Here is a 25148-nt window from a genome sequence, read left to right on the forward strand (position 1 = left end):
GATAGTGGATCTTGGAGGTGTTTACCCAGTTGTTAAGCTATGCCATCTACCATTGTGTTTTAAGTTATTCTTCTTTCAGCTATTTTTACCACCCTGCTCCAGTTCACTTAAATAACGTTTGGCTCAACACCTTCTCTCTGAGAATACAGTACTCGTGCTCTCACCTGCCACTGTGGAAATTGTTAGAGCTGAAGTAGGAATCGTAAGGTTACGGTAGCCTTAAAAGCTAAAAAGTAACAGTTTACTACTCACAGTAATAACTTATCAAGACAGACAGATTGTGCCATTTATCTAAAGGAATTAAAAGGCATAAAATGTACTTTTCTCCTTTCACTTTCAGTCGCCCAGAGATGACCAAACCTGACATCAGAAATGAATTTGGACAAACTGACTGAATCTAGTGTCTCAGTGAGAGATAAAATGTCCCTATCCACTCTGCACCTGAGCCATGTGAAAACGAAACCGCCAAATGACTGTCATAGAGTCTAGACATACAAACACACACACACACACACACACACACACACACACACACACACACACACACACACACACACACACACAGACACTCACACACACGTCTGTAATTGCCTGTTGTTTTACCTAAATACACATTCCTCTGCATTACCAGGCAACAGAGACACACAGGAAGACAGTACAGACAGCAGACAAAAGCATCTGGGTTTTTTTCTCCTACAGTGAAATTACAACTGTGTCTACACAACACCACCACAGTGACGCAGCATCTTTGCAGCAGCACCCAAAGGCATATGCAGTGAGGAGAGAGAGAGAGGGGGAAGGAGAAAGGAGGAGACACAGGGAGCAATGACAAAACAAAAAAGAGAGGGGGAGATATCTAGACGCTTACCTGGCTAGATGGGATGTTGTCCACGGCTCAGAAGAAAGGATAACATCCAAGACCTGAAAGGGTGAGGGAGGATAAGAGGAAGGAACAGTAGTGAGGGGGAGAGAAAGAGAGAGAGAGAGAGGGGGAGAGAGAGATTAGATTTGGCTGCTAGTACTTTGGGAGTGCAGTGGCAGGTGGCACTGTGTTTATCACACACACACACACACACACACACACACACACACACACACACACACACACACACACACACACACACACACACACACACACACACACACACACACACACAAACACACACTGTCAGTGTATCTTATGGACAGATGGAAGGGAAGGGGTAGAGGCTGAGGTGAGAGTAGTGAGAAGATGGTGGGAGAGTATGGCTGATAGTGCTTTCCAATCAGTAGTGGATCTAAAGAAAGCCCTGTGTTATCACCCAGCTGGGAACAGCAGAGAACACACGAGAGGAAGAGAGAAAGTGACAGCGACAAAGGGAGTGCTTATCAGTGTGTGTGTGTGTGTGTGTGTGTGTTAGTGTGTGTGTGTGTGACTGACTGACTGACTGACTGACTGACTGACTGTGTGCTTGTTGCCACATGTGAAGCAGTCCTCCATCAGCAGCCTCAAAGACTCAGACGCATCCCCCCTTCTCTACTCCCTTCACTCTCTCTTACACTCATCTACACACACTCACACATTACGAGGAAGAGTAAACAACACCATGCAGCTCCTTTTAACGGATACACAGTTGTGAAAAAGAGTAGACACACTGATTGGCTTCAATCCAGCAGCGACAGTGTGAACATACTGATACACAGAGACACTGCAAGCTTCTGGGGTTTCTCTGCAAGAGGGCATCAAGTTCATGGTGGATTGATTGGCGCTGAACTTGTCAGAGATGACATAAATCATTCATGTCCAAATGCTAAACAGGATACAGCTCTAATGCTACAGTATTTTCCATGAATTACTTGGACTGTAATGTGTTTGTTCCTTAATCCTGAGGGTAAGAATGAAGAACTAGAATAGCTGACACCTGACATTCCTCTATCCAAAGCCTCTTAGTGTTATGGAAATAAAACAAGAGCCATGTTCATATTCGTTGTAGTGACTGCACATTGGCTTAATGGCTGAATGAGTACAGCATGTGGTCTGGGCCTGTATACCTCTGCAGTGAGTCCAACAGTGAAGCCTCAGCTTCATGCACAAAACATATAAATGCAAAATTGGAAAAATTCAGTATGAATTGAAGCTGACTCGAGTTCACCACAAGCTAATGCCGACCACCTTTCTGCAGCAGCTTTCCAAGATTAACAAACGCTTGACTACATTTAATATTCAGTATATTCTGAGGCATTGTTATTCAGTCTTTGGCTGGCTGATGCTGATAGACATTGTGTTGCAAATTGCAAACGTGTGAAGGTGCTTCTTTACAGGGCTAATTCATTAAACTTGGCCTCAAAAATTTGCAGAGACACCCATGGAAAGGATTGGTAACTGAAACTTGATTCCATAAACAAATCCTTGATGTCAAACACCAAGTACCAGAGAAGTGTATTCTGGCTTCTTCTTGTGTGTTAGAAAACATGCTAGCCATTTTATATCACTGGTAATAGCTTTATGTCCACAAACATGTGCGTAGTTTCCTGGAAAGACTGTTTCTGTGACTGTTTCAAGTGTTATTCATAGGGATGCACCGATCCTACTTTTTAGGTCCCGATACCGATATCGATACCTGGGCTTTGGTATCTGCCGATACCGATACTAGCCCATCCGATCCTGGTGTTGATTTAACAATCTCTATTACTTAATGTGAGGATGGAATCATGTTTTGCTAACTTCAGGCTTTTCTGACTTGATGGTGAATTGTACCTGGGTTCCAAGTGCTAAACTAGAGGCTGGAATCCCTTAATTTCAAGGATCCTGAACAATTAAATCCATAACTTGACAGTTTTTTCACACTTTGAATCCATTAATAGAAGGTTTCTTCCTTCTTTGCAGTAGGCTACAGCTGACGTAAACTTCTTTCTTTGGGCTTCCATTATATTTTTCAGCGCAACTGCCATCTGTCGAAACATTAGCACTGCACATGTTGCAAGTTACCGGCGGGGTTGTTAGCAAAAGAAGTATGCACCTAAACTGCAGAGCCTCTGTAGTTATCCTCCATCATGCTCCACCGGGCAACAATGCACAGACCGACTGCAGCTGATGACCTAGGAGACGCACATGGCTGTTGTAAACACAGAAACGCATAGAACTGAGATGAATAGATCTGCAATATGGATCGGCACTATATATCGGCCCCTTGTCACCGATATCCGATTTAGCTTTTTGAGTCCGATCTAGCCGATATCTGATACCAGGAATGGATCGGTGCATCCCTAGTTATTCATAGGGTTGCAAAATTCCGGGAATTTTAGAAGTTGGAGACATTCCATGGGAATTAACGGGAATTTATGGGAATAAACGTGAATAAACCAGGAATTTACTAAATTGAAGGTTGGCTCTTCATAGGGAACTTAAATATAGTTGGGGAAAATATGTTTTAGCATAATCCTGACTTAAACAACCGGATATTTAACTTAACATTCATGTTTTTGTTCTTCAATGAAAGAATTGATTGTTCAATAAAATATTTAACACTTGATAAATTTCTACTTACAAATGAATCTGTTTTAATTGTGTTATTTTTGATGGATATCTGCTTATAACAACAACAAATATGTATGCTTGGATATGATACTGTTCCATTGAATTACCCTCAATTTCCAGGAAATTCCCATAATTCCCATGGAAAGTTTCCAATTTGGAATATTTCCCAAATTCCCCAGATTAACTTCCCATGGAAATTTACTGGAAATTTACTGGAAATTTTCCACCCCTTTACAACCCTAGTTATTCAAGTGTTTCTATAAGTTTACAATTGAGCTAACATGTATGGCAAAAGGCAAAGACTGACCTCATAAAAACACCACAAGTGTGGATTAACCATAAGAAAGAACACAATGATGAGGTAGATTGCAATGTATTTGTGAAGCTAATCAGCTGAAAGTCCAGCCTGCAAATCAAACCTGATCGAATACTTGAGGCAGCATGAGGTGGATCTGAAAGACTGTAAAGGGTTTGATAACTATCCCAGCCCAAGGTTGTCATCAGTATGCACAACTTGCACCTTGCTACCACTTCCAGTAAAGACATGGACTGCTGGCGGTTACACACTTTTCTTGTAGCAATGGTAGGAAAGCTGCCCAGAGAGAACACTGAGGTGTCACAGGACAGCAACAGCATTCTTGCTAATTGGTTTCAAGTGACTATTGTTATGTACTTAACAATATGAACTGATTCTGATTCTTAGTTCACATAGGATCTTACATTTTGCCCCTACAGCCACTCGGATTGGGCTATATTTTATCAAACATGATTTATGTCTGCAGCTTTCTTAAAAATAAGATGTATAACAGGCTTGAAAAAAAAAAGCTCAACAGTTCTCTTTAGGCTTAAAGGTTACCTTATCATTGCCTTCTACTTAATTCAGCATGCCTTGCAAAATAATGACATCACGCATCTCAAGTGGCAGTTAGCTTGAACAACATCGATGAAGTAGAAACCCTGTCTGAAAGGAAACAGAAGAGGTCCAAACTGAGGCAAAATTATGCTAACAATGCAACATTCAATGTCTTTGGCTGTTTGATTTCAAGTAAAAGTGAAACACCAGTAACATGCTGAAACATTTGTTGACACAGTGTGGCATTAAATGACAGGATTGCTGTGTGTTCGACACTCTGTTGCAGTTTAAACAGTGACCCTGCTATCTGGAGGCTTTCAGCCCAATGCATCAGTGGTCCTCAGTTACAACAGCTTTGGTTGAAACACACAAAAAAATCCTTGCAAAGGCCTCCTTGTTCTTTTCATTCAATGATGAAATATACTCAAAAAATGCTTCCTAAATGAAAATTTAAAAGCATTGTGAAAGACTTTTGAACAGCTGTGTTAAACTACAACAACCAAAGACACTTCAGATGAATGTCGCCAGGTAACAAGGTCACTCTTTACACTGAAACACCTATCAATGTTTTCCCATTTCAGCAGAGCAGTGACAGAACGTATATCTTATTCAATTTTAACAATAGCACCAAGCATGCAGGCTGTGGAAATCTACAGTAGTTGATAAGGTAATTGATAAAGAATTGCATCGATAATGGGACTAGTATCGACAAGATCTTATTCATTCCAATGGGTGTAATAAAACCCATAATGTTGTCATGGGTTTTATAACATACAGTTCTTATGTAGCTTTCAGTCATTTTTAATAGTAGGGCGCTATTTGTACTTTCTTTTTCTTTTCTTTTTTGTTTGTTTGTTTTTTTGTTTGTGTTTTGGTTTCTCCTCTAACTTCTTATTTTGATCTTATTTTACTCTATTTTATCTTTGTTTAATCTTGACCTTTTAGGGAGCCTTTTTTAACATCTGGCAAGGGACTACGGATGTAAACTAGCCTTTTGGCTAATTCTGGCATATTTGCAGAAGTGTTAATTAATATGCATGGTCCTTTTAAATAATAAATAAATAAATAAAATACAATATCTTCAATTATTGCAGTTCTTAAAGATGGAAGTTAATGATCAAACATGGGTTTACATGGACCAATAAAACATTTTCAACTACTTTTTCTTTACAAATGAGACCTTATGTGTTTGTCTAGTATAAACAGTGTTTTCAAGGCTTTCACATTGCCTCTATCTCAGATTCTGCTATTTCACATGGTGCAAGACATTTAGCATGTCTGAAAAGGCCAACAGGAGCTCTGTGTGTTTCCTCCGTAACCATTATGTTAACTTTTAACCATAAGTATAGATATTTTTTTTTAAATCTTAACACTTGAGCTCTATATTTAATTATATTGGATTTAAAACAAAGAATCAATAGGAACATCAACTGAAATTGATTAAACGTTTGCCCTCTTTCCACAACACATCCACAAGAGCAATCATCCACCATACAACACACTTATGCATAGACAGAAAAAAATATAATTCTCATTAGTAATCACAACACATACAGAATTATACATTGGCTTAAAGTCCAATGGACTGCAAAAGTCCCTTATCAAATCAGAAGTAGATGCTCTGATGTTATGCCTTTCAAAGTAAAGAGAGAGTGCTTTCTTTTAAGATAATCAATCCCAAGTGGCTGCATTGCAATCATAAAGCCTTGTTTGGACCAGAATAGCATAGCATGAAAAATGGCTTTGCTGAGATGTTACATCTTGCCAACAAGCAATATGTTGTCTTTGTGTCTGAGAAAGTAAGTCTTCACACTGGAATTGCTGCTGTCGTTTCACAGGTGCTGTACCTGTGGCACGATGCCCACACAACCACAGGCTCTTGTGTTTATCTGAAGGTAATAACACAGTGTGTTGTCTACATACACAATCAAACAACATGAATAAAATCAGTGGGGGACGCACAAAAAAACATTAAAGAAAACACACTAGGAAACAGTTAAACAGAGCATGAATTAAGTCAAGCCATTACACAGCATGTGCAATCTGCTGTGACTCTCTTTAAATAAACATCTGTTCTGTCAATGTTCATCAGATGGACAAGACACATGGACGGGAAAGCAAGAAAAACATGGAGGCACCATAAAAAAATATAGGAAAAAGGTTTTCTAGATTCTAAAAAGAACTACCTCAAACCTGAAGGACAAGAAAATCAGTCTACTGTGATGGTAAAACAATACTTTTGGTTTTCCTGATCATCAGTATAAAGACATCTCTGAATTAACAGATGAATAGATTAGGAAAATATTGGTAATTTACTCTTCTGATATCTGCTGCTTCTGCAACTGTCCCAAACAGAAGGGTTAGCCTGGCATCTAGTTAGAAACTCTCTCTGTGTGAAGCAGACTTCATCAACACTCAACCAGTAACTAAGCTTGCCACTCAACCAATCATTTATTCAGTGTCTGTGTTTTTTTAACAGCTTCATCTGACTGATGCCACTCTCTATCTGATCAAACTGCAGACAGCTCTTGAGGAACACAACAGTTCCCAAGGATTTGCATCATTATCGCAGTGTCTGTCTTAATTTACATCACAATCTACAATGTCTTGAAGTCAGTAATTTGTTCCCCATCATGTGAAGCCTTTCCAACAAGCAAGTGTTCTTATGAAAGGAATTCATGCCAGAAATTCTCTTTTCAAAGGCTAAGTGCAAAAGTAACAAAGTTTTGTATGAAAGGCCTGTATACCACACTACCAGTCCAACACCACAGAAGAGTAAGAACAGTTAGAACACTTGTGTTAGTTAATGTGGCTGCCCTTTGCATTCCCAAACTGATTGTTACTGATTGTACACCTTCAAAGATATCAACAGGATGTCCTGCTAAGCCTTCCACCTGGCCAACAATAGCTATTCCTAATCTGATCAAATGGTGTTTGACAAGGACGCTGGACGCATACAGCATTGCTCACAATTAAACCCCTGGACCCAAGTCACCATGAAAACAGAGATGACCTCAGCTGTGTAAGAGTTTCATTCAATTATAAAAAAAAAGGGTTGAATGAGCGATTAAATAACACAAGATGACAAAGGGAAACAATTCCTCAATGAAGTAAAGCAGAAACAGTACTCTGTTGTCATCATTGCACCTGATAATATATGTAGCTCTAGCAAAAGTTCAGACAGGAAGACTATAAAAGCAATCACAGCAGTTGTTTAACTCTCCTCTCCCTCGTTCAATAGCTCACCCGCTTCCAGCTGCATGCTCCGGAGCTGTCATTGGTTAATCAGCGGCGGCTGTCATCCAAGAGCTAAGTGACACACCCTTATCGTCAACCTATCAACTTTCTGCTGTCTTTTTAAATGTGTCTCTCTCTCCAGCTAGTTCCTTCTTGCATTGATGGTGCGCACCCCTCCACCTCCCCATCTCCACCTGGTCTCTGCAAGTCTTCAATTCCTGGAATTCATCAACCACCACCACCAGTGTCTGGATTCTAGGGGGATTTCTTCTGCTGCCAAATTCACACATCCTACGCTCAGAAAATTATCCCCATAGAGTCCTTACGCCAAAAATTTCTGTCAAGTTTCAGTATTCGTTAAGTTGTAGTAAATAACATTTAATTTTCAAGTTGTGTCTCTCCTGATTGAAATACATTTGTATTGGTTGAAACAGTAAAAGATGCCATACCAATGCATCCTATTTTCTATTTATTTCTATTTTTTACGTGACAAAATAAACCTATAAATTACCTCTTTAATGAGAACCTAGAGGTATAACAAGAGAGTTTACAATAGCAGTTATAACTATAACAAAAGCCAGGTGAAGGTCGCCAGTTAATAGGGTCACACTTTTAACTAAAACACCAGTCAATGAGTGCGTCCCCGTCTCAGCAGGTCAGTGAAGGTATAGAGGTCCTATCTTTTGTTAACATTAGATGTTACATGCAGGCTGTGGAAAAACCACTGGAATTGATAAGGTAATCAATAAGAATTGGATCGATCAGCAGAATCAATAATAGCAATATGAGTTCCAATAATCCTATCAATTTGCATCCCTACTTACAATGACTGCAGTTGTGTATGTGTTGTGGTGCTTTCTATGAATGATTCAGTTTTACCTCGGATGTCTCTCTTTCATAGACCTCTCAGCTGTGAATTTATCATTTATACAAAACATGGCAAGGTCTAAGGTCACATGCACACTGAAAAAGACACACTGTAACTTCTACGCATCAAATAGGATAATGTACTGTGTTTAACTGATGAGGTAATTTTTGACCCAGAGGAAACAGCAGGCTGTTAAGAGCAGGTTTATTCATTAATGTTAAACACCTAGAATCAAACTCTAATGTGACAAGATTAGATTTAGGTAATTCAATCAAAAAATAAAAAGGAAAAAGGACAGATATATGAGCGCCTGATCCAGTTTATGCTTGTGTCTGCAAAATACCTGAAATGGGATTCGAAAATCAAATTATCCTCTATCATAAGAGGACATCACCATTCAGATGAACAATGAATGAATCAATTCCCAAGGGCACAAACAGCGGATCATTTTTTTCCCTTTAAATGGGAAAAAGAACAGGCTTGCAGAAAAACATGTTTATATTACTCACACAATATGTAATTGTTTGTAGTATCTAAGTATAGAGATGTTGATGTGCTCAAATGACATTCTACAACTGTATTCTATTACCGGCTTTCTTTCTAATCTCCCAGCTGTTCTAAACACTTGATTCTGATTGGTCAAAACCCCTTGACAACAGTTATTAATTCTGAATAGCAAAGCTTTAGGGACAACCTGACCGCACGTGTCACACATTAAATCAATCTACAGAAAGGACATATGTCACATCTAGTGTGCTGTGACTGACTTCAACTCACCTCCACAATCTGACAAAAACGTTACTCTCAAAAATTGTGGAGGATATTTTTAGTATTACTCTCAATTTATTGGATGGGCACAAAACTTAAGTTTGGTGGTTAAAGGCTGACTGGTCAACAGCAGAGAAAAGAAACCAGGAGACAGCAAGAAACAGAGGGATGTGTAAACACATCACTGAGTGAAAAAGAAACCAATCAAATTAAAGAAAAGAAATGACAAATCGCCGCTCATTTGGGCAGTGAGAAAAAAATACAGACAGAGGGGGGGCCAGGTGATGGAGGGCTTTGTAAGTCAGGAGGAGGAGTTTGAAGTGAATGCATTGGGGGACAGGAAGCCAGTGGAGGTTTTGGAGGACAGGGGTTATGTGATCACGGGAACAGGAGTGAGTGAGTAGACGGGCAGCTGAGTTCTGGATGTACTGGAGTTTATTGAGGACTTTGGATGATGAGCCATATAGGATACTGTTACAGTAGTCAATTCTGGAGATGATGAATGAATGGATCAGGGTTTCAGCTGCAGGGAAGGAGAGTAGTGGGCGGAGTCGGGCGATGTTTTTTAGGTGAAAGAAGGCGGTTTCGGTGATGTCAGTGACATGTTTTTCAAAGGTGAGGTTGGTGTCAAAAGTTATACCTAGGTTTCGAATATGGGTTGATGGAGTCAGAGTGGTGTTATCAAATGTGAGGGAGAAGTTTTGGGTGGTTGTAGGGAGAGATTTGGGGCCAATGATGATGATATCTAATTTGTCGCAGTTTAGTTGAAGAATGTTTTTTTGCATCCAACTGAATACCTTTTTGCTGTTTCCTGTTGTCTCCTCTGTAGTAGCAAGCAACAATGTGAAGGTTAAAAGAAAGTCCAAATGTCTGTGTGTACACTAATTTTGATTTTCACATGCTTCCATGTGAGGAAAATCTCAAAAGTGTGGTCATATTTAAGCAGCCTTGATTGCACTGTTACTTCTGTTCTACATGATGTGTTCATTTGTGTTTCTATGCTACTGCTGCGATTAAAACAGAGAAAGTGAGGGATGGCAGCCGGTTAGTTGGATCCTCCAAGGCCTGCGTGGTGTTCTCTAAACCCACATCAGTCACTCTGTAGTTGGGTGAGGTTTAAAGAAGCTGCTTTTAACTGTTTATTTGGAACACAAATATATCCATCCTTAATGATTATTTCTTAATTGATATGATAAATGATTTCACTACATATTGTCTTACCTGCTCTATTTTATTACATATCTCAGACAAGTAAATTAGTAAGTATGAAAAAATGAGTCAAACAATATTATGTTAATTTTCAAATTCTGCCTTTGGGGATTTTCAAAATCATCCCTACAGTTCATGCACAGAACATAAGAGGGCATATAATTTCATGTTGAATAGGGAGAGGTCAAGCAATTTTTCACCTTTTTAAAGTTGTTTAAAGTCGATAAAAACATATAAATGAGTATCTGACATTTAAAAAATTAAAAACAATTTGCTTGTGACTGTAAAAACAAAATTGCAAGTTCTGCAGCTGCCATTCTAAAATAAAGGCTTTTAACTAGGTCACACTGTCGAGCTGATTCTCTATTAACCCGATTGAGTCAGTTTTGTCGTTATCTGATTTAATGCATCATCCATTATCATAGTTATTTAATATTTTTTTTGCTTTGAACAACTGTCATTTCTCATTGTTTTGTTGACGAGGACAACTGTAGCTTTTTCGTGAGGCCACAACTCTGGAATGCAAAAAAAAAAAGTGTTAAGCGTGGTGTAAAAAGTGGTGTGAAAAGAAATACAAAGTGCCATCAGCAGTATAAAGTAGCTGTGAAAGATAAATATGAGTAACCATACAACAGAAACTTTTTTACTATGTTTTTGCTCCATGACAGTGAAAGACTATATTGTACCACGCATGTGATCACAGTAAAGTCTTCTCCTACGATGCAAGGTGTGAATGTGTATATTTTAGGCCGGGGAAAGATCCTCCTCAAGCACAGTGGCGCTTTTAGAGGACTGTTTCCTCAACGGTCCACCAAAATAATACTAATTTCCTCCTGAAAATTAAAATGAGCAAATAAACTTGGAAATAAGGATGGAGAAAAAGAGAAGCCATGAAAAGAACCTTTTTTAATTCTAATTATGCAAGTAAATGTCCTCCCCCCGTTCTTTTCCTGTTCTGTACATTTCATTTTCAAATAGAGGAAGGACAGAGAAGAAGTAATAACGAGCTTAAAAATAAATGACCTCAGATTTTGTTCTCATTTTCCTCTATTAGCCCTTTATTCCCTCACTTTTTCCCTCCTCTGGTCCCTTGTGCTCTCTCTGCCTAAGCAGCATTTCACAGAGAAAAAGAAGACGACATATGTAGCATCAAATCAAAGACGCTCACCCTGCCAGCGTCAGACACCGTACAGCTTCAGATGGTGGGGCTCTTTACAACAGAGCAAGCGTTTTCACAGCTTCTTTATGAGCTTGCGTGGGCTGAAATATAAACAGCACCACTCAATTATGTTAGCGGCAAGCAAAGGAACACTCGCTATGCGATCTTGAACAATGACACCATAGTGCATAGATATCAACAGCCCATGCACACACATGTGCAAACTCACTAGACAACACATATGGACAGCTTATGGTGGTGCTGTTGTGCTAAATATGTGGTAAGAACAATATGTTATAGTCTTTTTTCCTTCTATTTCTTATAGCACAGTGATTACAACATACCTAATTAAGGCTCCAATGCTTCAATACTAGGAGACTGAATGATTTATTCAATGACCATCACATGCTGCAATTACAGCAAGTGCATTAGCTTCCTCAGCACCATTAAAGCGCAGCAGCACCTCAGTAATTAGGCCATACAGTGCAGACACAACGCAGATTTATTTATGACAATCCAGTGTGAGGTACCTAGGGTTGGAAAATTCCGGGAATTTCCAAAGTTGGAAATTTTCCATGGAAATCCACAGGAATTTATTGGAATAAACCAGGAATTTACTAAATTGAAGGTTGGCTCTTAGGGTACTTAAATATAGTTGGAAAAATATATTTTAGCATAATCCTGACTAAAACGACCAGATATCATGAAAGTACAGTTGAATATGTATGCTATTCCTCAATCACATATACATAGCACACTGCTTACTGCAGGGCTATGGAGACCATGCCCCCTACATGCATTTTGTATTTGCATGTTGAATGGGACTTTTTTGGAGGGAGAGCGGCTCTTCTCATTTAACATTTTGAATGGGACTTTGTTGGGATTGCATTTTTGTTAATTTTTGAATGGGTTGGGTCGGAGGGATGAGTAATATTTAACTCAACATTCATGTTTTTTTTCTTCAATGAAAGAACAGACTGTTCAAAAAAATATTTAAGACTTGATAAAGTTCTACTTACAAATAAATCAGTTTTAGTTGTATTATTTTGGATGGATGTCTTCTTATAACAAAACAAATATTTATGCTTGGATATGATACCTTTCCATTAAGTTCCCAGTTAATTCTCCAAATTCCCATAATTCACATAATTTCCATAATTTCCCATTTGGAATATTTCCAAAATTTCCCTGCTTAACTTCCCCTGGAAATTTACCGGAAACTTTCTAGAAATTTACTGGAAATTTTCCACCCCTTTGCAACCCTTGAGGTACCTAACTAAATGTCTTAAAATAGAACATCAACATGTATGCCAACTCCATGTTACAATGCATCTACTGTTTTGCTACTAAAAAGCAAACAAAAAATGCCATACAAGCCAACGTAACATTCAAAACGAACAAAGGTGTTCCTATGACTTGAAACAAGAAGTCAGAGATTACCTCAACGTAATTTCCATCCTCTAGCCTGCATACGTGACAGTTATGATAATCTTAAACTAAATGTATCATTGAGAAAGCTGTTCACATTTGAATGTAATCCAATATTGTGTTTGGTGTATCCTACACTGAATACCATATGCAGAGCTTGTTGTTCTGGACCTCTCCGGCTGTGTGTGTGTTTGTGTTAGTTTGTGTATCTGCGCATGTGCTTGTTTTTCTATCACAGACCCAACTACCAGGGGAGCTATGAAATGATGATCTACACCTCACAACACAAGTGTGTTGTTTGGTGAATTGCTGAATTAATGAACATCTGCAGAGGGACCAGCTCACTTGTCTGGTCTTTTCAACAGCATTACAATGTTGACCTAGGAAAAACAACACTAGTAAAGTGCATGGTTTTACAATTTCAACTGCCACATACTATCATATGAAACAAATTGACTTCATTTTTTAGTGGTTTGCCAACCTATATCCAATGTTAAGATAGTATTAGCCAACGTAACTGTAATAAATGTGATTAAGTATTGCTGACAGAAAGCTGTAAACCTTGATCTACAACTCAGCACTTTCTTGTAATTAACCTCAATCACTGGTAGTGCCCTCACCGCAGCAGAACGGCATGCCTCCCTCCAAGCTATGGGCCTCCTTAGGCCCAGATATCAGATAAAGGATGATATAAATGATCAAAATGTTCTGAACGAGATGCCAGTCCAAACACTTATTCAAGACTTAGCTATCTAGAACATATTGGGATAACCAAACAGCACCGGAGATTCCTCTCTTCCTCTTAGGCCATTTACACCAAGGACATTTTGTCATGCCATAGTATGAAAAGTATAGATGTGAATAAAAAAATGTAATAAAGATCAGAGCTGATTTCTGCTTTGTTTGTTTTTTTTAGATCCAGGATTCTGAAAATGTGCAAGCTATCTTACTGTCACAATGACATGTCTTAAAACTATAGGTTGGGGTATGACTGAGAACGCCAGTCTGAGCACCAATCTGATTCTGTCATTATTAACCCAAAAGAAAACCTATTGTTTTATCAGAAATAAAAGGCAGTCCAAAAATTCAAGCTCAGTCAAGCCACATAAGCTGCTCTTAACACCAGCTCCTATTAGCTGACATCTCAGCTGATTACATCTACACATCCAATCAGCAAATTTTAAAACATGCGTTCTTTTTAAACAGCTTTAGCCTGCCTACTCTTGCAGCTTCCCCTGCAAACCATTTTGCATACCTCTTCCTTTCCAGCACCTCTTTTTATGCTGTTTCTGATTTTACCATCGTCATATGCATTGTCACTGATGCCCACTCTGTTCTGATCCCAAGGGGTCTTTACTGCTGCTGTAGTGCTTTTCATTTGTGCACATGAAAAGAGTCATGCTCTCCCTACCTCACGCTTTGACATTCCACATTGGCACACGGAGGAGCAGGGAGCTCCCAGAACAGAGACATACCACTAAATATAACTTATAACAGGCAGATAATTAATTCCTCTTCACTGCCTCTAAAAGAAGATGAGGTTGCACTTTACTGCAACCAGACGTGGTTCAGATCTTGGATGCCACTATGGATGTATTATGTCTGCAAATTATGGGAACTGTTTACAGCAGCACAGGATGACTGATTTCAGGTAATTTATCAAGTGACAATAGCAAAGTGCTACAATGCGGTGCAAGTGGAGAATCCAACCGTTGTTAGAGCTACACTACATAAAGTAGTTTAACCCTCCTGTTATGTTGCGGGTCAAATTGACCATTTTTAAAGTCTATTTTAGGCAATATATGCCTTCCAAACCAGCTAAATGCAGCATACAAACCTGGGCAGCATGTGACAGAAGAGGTGTCGTGTTAATCTATCAACATCACAAAAAATAAAATCATAAAAAATAAAAAAAATTCAAAATGTAAAATTGAATAAACAAAAATCAATGTCATGTAAAAGTATTGTATTTATATCTAGGGGTTTCCAATGTATATTCAAAAAAGTTTTAACATTCATTTGAATGAAAAAACGAGTGAGATATCCTCATTGAACCATGATCTGTGAGAATTAAAGAACACCAATGGACTAAATCTATATATAAATGGTTATAATGGAGTTAAAAATTAGATTTAAAAAAATGTGTATTGGGATTTTTTGGGGTTCTGACACTTTTGGATGATTGAATATGCCCTGGGTCAAATTGACCCAGGAACATTATTGTTGTTCCAGAGAAATGAACATAACAGGAGGGTTAACTGAAAAAAAATGAGTAGGTCTCAAATGTTTAAATAGATAGAAACATGAAAAGGAATGCAAGCAGAGTTGTTTCTAATGCGATCTTAGCTAATGTCTGGATGCTACAGTTTTTTGGGGTAGGACTCCTTATGTGTTCATCTTTCATGTGATTCTTCCTGGAAGCTGAATTATATGTTGAGGTTTCCTTATTTAAAAAACAAAGATCTATTATTACAGCCATTCAAAAGACTGACCTGTGAAGTTTCACATCTAAAACCAAGGCCTGATTCACTAAAAGAAAGTTTGTTTTTTGTACCCACTGAATATGTGTAAATGAGCCAAAAAAGTGCCTGTGTTGTTTGCATGCATTCATTTGAGCTGTTATGCATTCATTTTGGAGCAAAATATGCCCCTTTTTATGTGAATAATCTTAATGCTCAAAACCTCCAAATTCACTAAAGAAATGTTTTTGACTACAAAGTGAAAACAGTCCAAAAACCACTTGTAATATATGCAATACGATCGTTTTGCAAGGCAGTAGCAGAAGAGCTGCGTTCAATACTACTGTAACACAGCATCCTGTGTTTGGTATATGTTTTCATATTTTGAACCACGTGTCAATGGGGAGTTGCTGTAGGCTGCTGTAAAGTGATTGTTGTTGTAATCTGGCAGGCTGTGCACACGTGTGTTCATGAACCAAATCTGAAACAGTGGCTTGACTTCCATATCAATGTGCAGTTTATCATTTTCTACAATTAGTCAAACCCAGAATACTCAGTTACACTAGCAATTTGATGTGACATCTAAAAACTTTACATGCAACAGAATAGGGAGCGTTCACTAAAGCAACAGTGGAAAAGGCTTCTGTGTCAAAGTAACAAACTCTGGACTTTAAAATAAATTATAAATATCCATGAGAGAGCAAAAAGGGCAAAATGAATATTTTTTATGAAACCAGCCCATCTCCATGGTATAGAATGCAGGTTTTTGACTTCTATCGCACCTTTTGATCCACAGCTGTAGTATAATACAGCACTAAGTAAATGTGTGATATATTGTTGTGACTCGTACACCATTCTGAGTACAAGTTTTATTCTATACTTGAGTTTTACAACAATGCTAGCTAGACTAAATTAAATGGAATAAGCTGAGGGCATCTTTTAGGCAGTTTGTTAACTTAAGTAATTGAAAAAAAAAAAAGAATGGTGTGCAGCTTTATTATCTAAGCAAACACAAGTTCCGGATCAGGGCTCAGAATACTAAGAAGGGGTGTAACACTTCATCCACTACATCGATGTATCGATTTATATTCCTACGATTCGACTACACTGATCTGTGCTCGGCAAGTTGGCCTTCTGGACAACATATATCGATCTAAATTCATTTTAAAAGATAATACATCTGTTGTATCGATACTAGGAAATAACACATTGGATTTAAGCACGGTAGACTTTATATGGATGTGGTTTTTTTTGCACTTATAACGATAAAGACGTTAAATGTTACACAATTCAGGCTGCCTGTCTGTGACGTCATCGCCACACGCCAGCAAACAACAAAACATAGCATGGCGGATGGCAGAGGAGAAGCTGGCAAGCAAGAAATGATCAAGCCACACACACCGGAGACACACTGGACCGTAATGATTACGATCCAGAGTGTGGAAACGCTTTGGCTTTTGCAAAGACAGAGATGTTTTAAATAAGTCGCTTGCTGTTTGCAAGATATGTAAAGTTCAAGTAGAGTACCACGACAACACCACAAATCTATCCAACCACCTGCTAAGGTGCCATGGGAGTTCACACAACGCCGACCGTCCAGGAACCTCTTGCAGTGTTCCCCGCTGCAGCAGCAGCACAAGGTAACATCAGCTCTGCAGAAGCCTCAGGCCTTGTTTGTTTCTATCCATAATTATTTTATACCTGATTCCCTTACAAGAAACAACAGGAATATAGGACTGTCCAGTGTCAAGGTATTTATTTCACAGTCACACCGGTTGAATTTTTGGCTGAAAAGTTACTGAATCGATTTAAAGTCATTGAATCGTTTCGTATCGTATCGTTCTAAATAAACCATTATTGTCCTTTAATCGTATCGGCAGCCACGAATCGTGAATTGAATCGTTGTTAAAAAGAATCATTACACCCCTAATGCTAAGTAATATTAAATCTAGTTAGAATCAAGGCCAACATTGTCCTGGTTTTGGATCCCTCTGTATCCGCCAGTTCAATATACAGATACAGAATCAGCAACCTGAAGGTGGAATCAGACCATCTCCAGCAATACATCCGGTTTTATTAACCCCTGAAACATTCAGCCAGTCTATATTCAATTTAGGCCTCCCTATGAACAGTAGCGCTCAACATGTTCTTTACAAATTTGTACAGAAGTCTGTCAGGTTGAAATAAAAACAGAGCTACCTGTAGTGTTCAACATACAGACATACATATTTGCCTGAGCAACATGAGTCTGCTGTGTGTTAGCATGTGTTTAAAGGTGTTGGTGTGGTTCGAGTTGGTGGAGGGGAGTGGGGAGGGCTGCTGTGGGTGGCAGTGAGCAGCTTCTCAGTTTCCACAGCAACATCCCAACTCAGGCAGTCTCCATGGCAACAGATAACAGCATTAGCTGATTCAGCCGAAGTGAAGGTTCATATTTTCTCTTTTTTTTGTTTAAAGAATGCTGATGACTCCAGGGATACATTAGCAACTCATGCAGCTACTTTAGAGCCATGAGACGAAGATTGTGGGGGTAAAGTGTAACATAGTGGTTGTTGTGTAAACTGTTAAACACAGATGATCAAACTTGAGAGTGTTTAAAGGCTGTCAGCGTAACCTGTCCTGCTCACTATCTCTCTGGTTTAGACTCAAATAAAACCTTCACCTGTCAGAAGGGATTAGGGTTGCAAAATTCAAAGTTAGAAACTTTCAATTGGAATTAATGGGAATTTATGGGAACAAATACTAAATTGAAGGTTGGCTCTTAATAGGGAATTTAAATATGGAAAATATATTTTAGCATAATCCTGACTAAAACAACCAGATTTCATGTCAAGTACAGTTGAATATCTATGCAGAGCCATCCTCAACAAGGCTGGACAGTGACACTGAAGAGGAAGAGTCAGATGTTGGATGTTGAGGAAGTGGACATGGAGGATGTAAATGAGACCCAGGAAGAGCCAATTGCCTGAAAGGGTTCAGCAAAAATACAGAGGCTAGGCTTGAGAAGCTTGAGGGAAGATGCTTTTTTATTTGCATGTTGAATGGGACTTTTTTGGAGGGAGAGGGGCTCTTTTCATTTAACATTTTGAATGGGACTTTGTTGGGATTGCATTTTTGTTAATTTTTGAATGGGTTGGGTCGGGGGTTGAGTAATATTTAACTCAACATTCATGTTTTTGTTCTTCAAAGAAAGAACAGATTGTTCAAAAAAATATTTAACACTTGATAAAGTTCTACTCACAAATAAATCAGCTTTAATTGTATTAATTTGGATGGATGTCTGCTTATAACAAAACATATTTATGCTTGGATATGATACTGTTCCATTAAATTACCCTCAATTTACCGGGAGATTTTCCACCCCTTTGCAACCCTAGAAGTGATGCCTTCAGTGAAGTGATTATTTTTTCTAGCTTAGAAATACTTTTACATCAGTTTTGCTTCCTTTCAAGTCTCTAGGGGTGAAATAATATCAGCATACATTTTTGTTGTCAAACTGAAATCACATTTCATAATCCATTTTTCCAGTCTAACTAAAGTGTTTATTTTTGTGATATCAAGATCTAGACAGAAAAGTGTCTGGAAAAAATAGCACTAAGTAGAACAAAGAAAAAGGATTTACAGAGCTTATACTGTGTTTCATGTAGAAACAGCGCCTCAGTATTCCCCACGGGTGAATACAGTTTCAGAGGAGACAGAGGGAAGAGGTAGTGAGGTGACATAACAGGGGAAGCCTTTGAGGCTAAGCACATTAAAACAATCAATAAGTAGTTACCAAAGACACTGAAGCGTTACTTCCACAAATGCTGGAGCACCTTCAGCTCTACAACATGAAATATAACCCAATTAGCACAAACACAACACATATCATACTGATACAATAACTTGACCTTGGTTTTGAAATTTCTTCACCCCTAACACATCTATCATTGCAAAGAAAACAAGGAGAAGCAGCTGGATGGGATGGGAGTGAGGTTAAAGGAGAAAGGAGCAAGGATAGGATGGTAGGAAGGGGACAGCATGACAACTAATAAGACACAAACAGACCACTCAAAAAGTACTGAATTAAGGCAGAGAGTTTCGCTTTTTTAGTTCTAAGTATAGCTTGTGATTCAATGTTATGATCAACAAAGCTATTCATTACATAAGAGATAATGTAAAGTGAGTGGGTGAATATGCAAAGCTGAATCCTGACAGGGTAAGAGTAGGCCAGTGGAGGAGTCTTGTCTCCCCCTGTTTACCAATGCAATCATAAGCTAATGTTTTTTGCAACATAGAGGTAATAAATGGGCCTGCCTACTTTGATTGATTGCATGTGACATGTGTGATCTGGTTACTCTTAATATTTAGAATGAATTACTAGTGTTGTAGTCAAGACCACATTAACCAAGACCAAGACATGTCTGAGACCAGAGTGCACCGAGACCAAAACAAGACCAAGACATTTAGGGATCTAGACAGAGTCAAGACCAAGACCAAGGCAGGGCAAGACCATATACAATGAAAGAATCATCATGAGAGTCAACAAAATAAAAGACTTCTGTTTATTTTATTTAAGTTTGCTTTGAATACAATTCACAGCAACAAACAAGTTTTGGTTTTGTCTTTGTTGCCTTTCTTTTGACTCCTTAAGTTTTGTTTTTTTTCCCTTATCACAGTAATGACAGGGACACAGAGTGCATAAGTGGTGGTCTCGACTGATCTTGATATAAAATACGGAGTCCGCCCAGTCCAAGACCGAGTAAAAATGCTTTTGATTCCAAGACGAGACCTGAAATAAGCAGCCTCGAGACCAAGACCGATCTTGAGTACTGCAACACTGTTAATTACCATTAATCAGGGGTTTTGACCTACCAGGATCTAGTATTTAACACAGCTTTGTGATCAGTAAGAAAGACGGGAAATAAAATCAGTTATCGTAAGAGTCTCGAGTTCTCCTGCCTGACGTACCAGTTAGACCATAAATTGAATGACAGATGCAGCACAGATAGTGTGAATGTTAAAAAATGATAACGTTTACTCCAAAAGGGGCTGCTGTATGCTTCATATTTCATGGCCACTTTCCAAATCATAAATGAAGTAGACACAAAGTGTTACCCTCCCACCCTCATACAATTAAAAGAGCCTGAGTGGGATTGTCTTTCAGAGTGTACATAATTACTACTGTTTGCTTGATTTGGCGCCAGGTTTTCATCTTGTTTTTAGGGGATCCATGGAATAAAAATGCTGCCTCAAAGATGATATATAAAAACGACTGTCTTTCAACGGGTCGATCCTCAAACCTTTTTTCACTTTCATTCTAATTCTGTGCGTGTGTGTGTATGTGTGTGTGCGAAAACCACCAAAGAACAGTGAGCAATAATTATCAATGTTATCCCACAAACACAATTGGATTGGTTGCCATGGGAGCAAAAGGGGTTCTTCGTGCCACGGCTAAGCAAACACACACTTGGCGTATATGAAATATACAGAGTGGAGAACAAAAAGAGGAAGAGGGAGAATGGTCCTACTGATCTAGTTGTGCATTCTCTTAAACTTGTACCCTGCAAGAAGCGACGAAATATACGAAAAGATGCTGGCAGGGGGGGAAAGGTTTCCTTCTCCAAGATTCCTTAATCCCTCAAACACCTGCTGCAGAAAACAAGAGAAAGGCACATAAACCCGTGTGCCGCAACACGAACAGCACTGCAATGAGCAAATCAAAGAGAAGGCGTGCCTGCTGACAGGAGGCACATGGAATAGAGACTGTAAAAGGGCAGCCAGCTACACTGTGTGTGTGTGTGTGTGTGTGTGTGTGTGCATGGGTGCGTGCGTGCTTGATGGTTGGTGTGTGTGAGGATAGGTGGTTTGACCTAATGACTTCCAATGAGAAAATGCAGAGAGGCTCAACATCTGATTTTAATTGTATGTGTATATCATACCTAATGTTTTGGTCTGACAGTTAGGCATGTTTAGAGTAAGTTAGCTTGTGTAAGTACAGTGTGGGTCATTTAAAGATGGGCAGGTGAGGTCACAAAGTGAAAACACTAAACACTAAAATGAAAGGGTTTGAAATGTTAAGCCACTTTCTTAGATAGCGCTAGAGTTCTGAAACCTCATTTGCTTTAAAATAGTAGGCCAACCATTCAGTTACATTCAAAAGAGTGTTAAAAACATTTCTGAATTGATCCCTTTTATGCTGTGTTGATGATAACAGTACTATTCGACATTGGGCAAGGAAACTGAGCCAAAACAAATTACACTATCTGATTTATTTATCATTTATTTGATTTCTCAGGGTTCAGTGTGACACATTACTCTTTTAGGTTAGATTTTAGATTATTTTGTACTGTCAGGGTCAGTCAGTGTGTTTCAGATATGCCAGGTTCAGGTCATGCCACTAACAACTCACAGGTTGTTTAAGCCTCAATATCTTCTTAAATGTTTTTCATTAAAGATATAGGCCAGATTGTGTGTGTGAGTGTGTGTGCGTGTATTCTGTCAGTTCAATAATAACATCCTCAGTGGGGTAATCCCATCATTTCCTTCAGTAAGGAGGTTCCCACTCACACTTGATCTTGTATAAACTAGCTCCTAATCCTTGTAATCTTATAACCATTGTACCTAATGTGCTGCTGTGTGCAGGTTATTTTGCCTGCCTCCTCTATTTGTAGTGTATCATTCCGTTAAAACAGGCAATTTGGGAGGAATAGAGTAAGTTAAGGCATGTGACACAATGGATGTCTGGGTGACACATTTTAGCATAAGAAATTTAATGGTGGAGTCCTTTTTTCCTTTTTTGTACAACTCTTTCCCAAAGCTTTCTCATTAATCATTTTCTCAATTCATTATCTTCTGTAGAGATTAGATTATAGAGAAATGAGGTGATACAAGAGTCGACCCCCTTTCTAATATTTGAATCCATTAAATGTGACCAAAATGAAATCCACTCACTCAAAATGTGAAATCCAAAATAATTTCACATCTAACTCAGAGAACCTTAACTAAGTGTTTGCATTTAAGCTGTTATACTGAGTCTGTAGATATGAAATTCAAACAGTCTTGCGTACTTTAGGGTTTCATTACTGAAATTTACACAATATTAAAGGGGATATTAAAGTGCTATGCCTGTGGGGCATGAGCTCTAGCTGCCTTTAATTTGGTTTATTTAAGGGAAGCAGCTTTTGTGTTGTTTGTTGTGAATGCACTTGTGTGTGGCTTGTCCATGTAGTCTGTGACATCTTCCATAAACTGTCATTTAAAGGATGTAGTAATGTCTGCTGCAACTCAAAACAGAGCCGGCCCTAACCGACTTGGTGCCCTAGGCAAGATTTGAACTGGTGCCCCTTGTGTTGTAACCAACTCCAACAATCACATCACTTATACACTGAAAGACAACTGACATCCAGCTTTATGTTTTACAGATTTCCTTTGTTTTAAAATAAAAATGACCTCTAAAAGAACATTCATAAAATGGTAATAACACTGATATTTAGCAGGAAAATATTAATACAATTTCAAAATACATAATCTAATAGTAGTAGAATGTATTCAGTCATTATATAACAATCATTTCACAGAACAGACACTTTCAACAAAGCAACAGGAATGTTTTAACCCTCCTGTTATGTTGCGGGTCAAATTGACCCTTTTAAAAGTCTATTTTAGGAAATATATGCCTTCCAAACCAGCTAAATGCAGCATAAAAATCTGAACAGCATGTGACAGTAGAGGTGTCGTGTTAATTTATCAACATCACTTCATAAAAAAAATCTAAATTTAAAATAAAATAAACAAAAATCAATGTCATGTAAAACTATTGAATTTATATTTAGGGCTTTCCAATGTACATTTAAAAAAGTTTTAACATTAATTTTAATGAAAAACGAGTGAGTTATCCTCATTGAACCATTATCTGTGAGCATTAAATAACACCAATGGACTAACTCTTGATTTAAATGGTTAGTAATGGAGTTAAAAATTAGATTTAAAAAAATGTTTATTGGGATTTTTTGGGGTTCTTCTGACACTTTTGGATAATTGAATATGCCCCGGGTCAAATTGACCCAGGGACATTTTTGTTGTTCCAGAGAAATGAACATAACAGGGGGGTTAAGTGATGACTGAAAAGGCAGAAGTAAAATGCTTATTTAAGCCTAGCCTACATTTGCTATTCAATTAAGCTAACAGCTTCCAAAGTGTAAAGAAAACAACAACAACAAATAAAAACAATTAAATGATGAACACTTAAAGACTTCAATAAATGATTTGCATACCATTATTTTTAAAACCAAAAGTGAATCATCGTGAACCTATGGATGGCCGGCGCCCCTAGCATTTGCCTATACTGCCTATGCCACAGGCCGGCCCTGACTCAAAATACTAATTTTCATCAAGTTAAATTTTTTGCTATAACTTTGGTCTGAGAAATTGTGATAGATAAAGATTGGTTTATCTTTCTAAGGTGTCATCTTTTAAAACTGCCTCTTACTGACAGACAGATCACTAAAGGGAAGTCAAGACGATGACAGGCACATAATGAGCCAAATATCTAATTTTTATATCCATATGTGTTTTTTGTAGTTAGTTTCTGTAACCCTCTGTACAAGGTGATTTAAGTGGACATGAACTCTGGCATATGTGGTCACTCAGGTGCAGCAACATTGTGTGAGGCAGGGTGTGATCAACATAGGGTTTAGCAGGAGCAGATGGTCAAGATTAACGCCTAAAAGCAGAGAGCAATTCCCCTCCCCCTGGGGAGTCTTCTCACAGGTCGCTTGAGAGAAGGATGCACACACAAACACACACACACGCACAAACAAGGTTCTCTGACAATCCCTGATATTCCCACAGACATCACAGAACAAAGCTGAGGTATTTAAGGAAGCTGCACTGAAGTGAATTTTGTCTGAACAAAGGAAAGTTTCAAACACGACACAACAAACGACCGCATTTAAAGGAGGTTCAGAGACTACAGGAACAAAGGCAGATACATCTTCTACACATCTATTATTGTTGATTACCAGAGGATTGTGTGTATTTTCAGGATGGATGTGTGCGTCACTGTGTTAATGTGAAGGTCTTCAGTTCTGTATGTGTGTTGACATGAGAGCGTACTACTGAACTAAAAAAAAAAAGAGGACGACTTGCTTCCCCAAAGATGATGACAGGAAGGATAAAACGCAACACTTCAAACCAATGAGGGAATAATTCATGTTCTTGTCGCGTGTCTAATGTGTAAGCTTTTGCACTCTGAATTCCCAAGGATTTCCAACAAGTTCAGAGGCACGGATCACACACTTAACAGAGCATCTGCTGACACTTCCAGCAATATGGTGGGAAACCAGGAAAGTCCGAGCGCCAGGCAGCAGAACACTAAAATCAGAAGCGCTGTTTCCTAAATGGTGACTCAGCATTCAATCAATTTTTTTGTTTAGTTTCCTAACTTCCTAATACTGAATTTGACATGACTGTACACTAGGGGTGGGAATTGATAAGATTTTATCAATGTCAATGCCATTGTCGATTCTGCTTATCAATCCAATTCCTTATCAATTCTCCTAACGATTCCTGAGTATTTTTTTGAGGGGAAAAAAAGTAGTTCTACACAGTCTTCCCAACCAAAAGGAACCATTTTATTTTTCCAAAATTATGTCTGCACAAGACTTAACATT

The 25148-nt window shown here is 38.5% G+C and overlaps 1 protein-coding gene across 1 annotated transcript in view; it reads right to left on the reverse strand.

Annotated features, from left to right (window-relative positions):
• map2 (microtubule-associated protein 2) overlaps positions 1 to 25148 on the reverse strand; it is a 106545-nt gene that overhangs the window by 72415 nt on the left and 8982 nt on the right. The window contains exon 3 of the mRNA XM_034694030.1: positions 869 to 921. The gene's annotated coding sequence lies outside the window, so the exon portion shown is untranslated. The remainder of the gene's footprint in view (positions 1 to 868; positions 922 to 25148) is intronic.

This window comes from Notolabrus celidotus, chromosome 10 (assembly GCF_009762535.1).
Source record: "Notolabrus celidotus isolate fNotCel1 chromosome 10, fNotCel1.pri, whole genome shotgun sequence".
Lineage (NCBI taxonomy): Eukaryota > Metazoa > Chordata > Actinopteri > Labriformes > Labridae > Notolabrus > Notolabrus celidotus.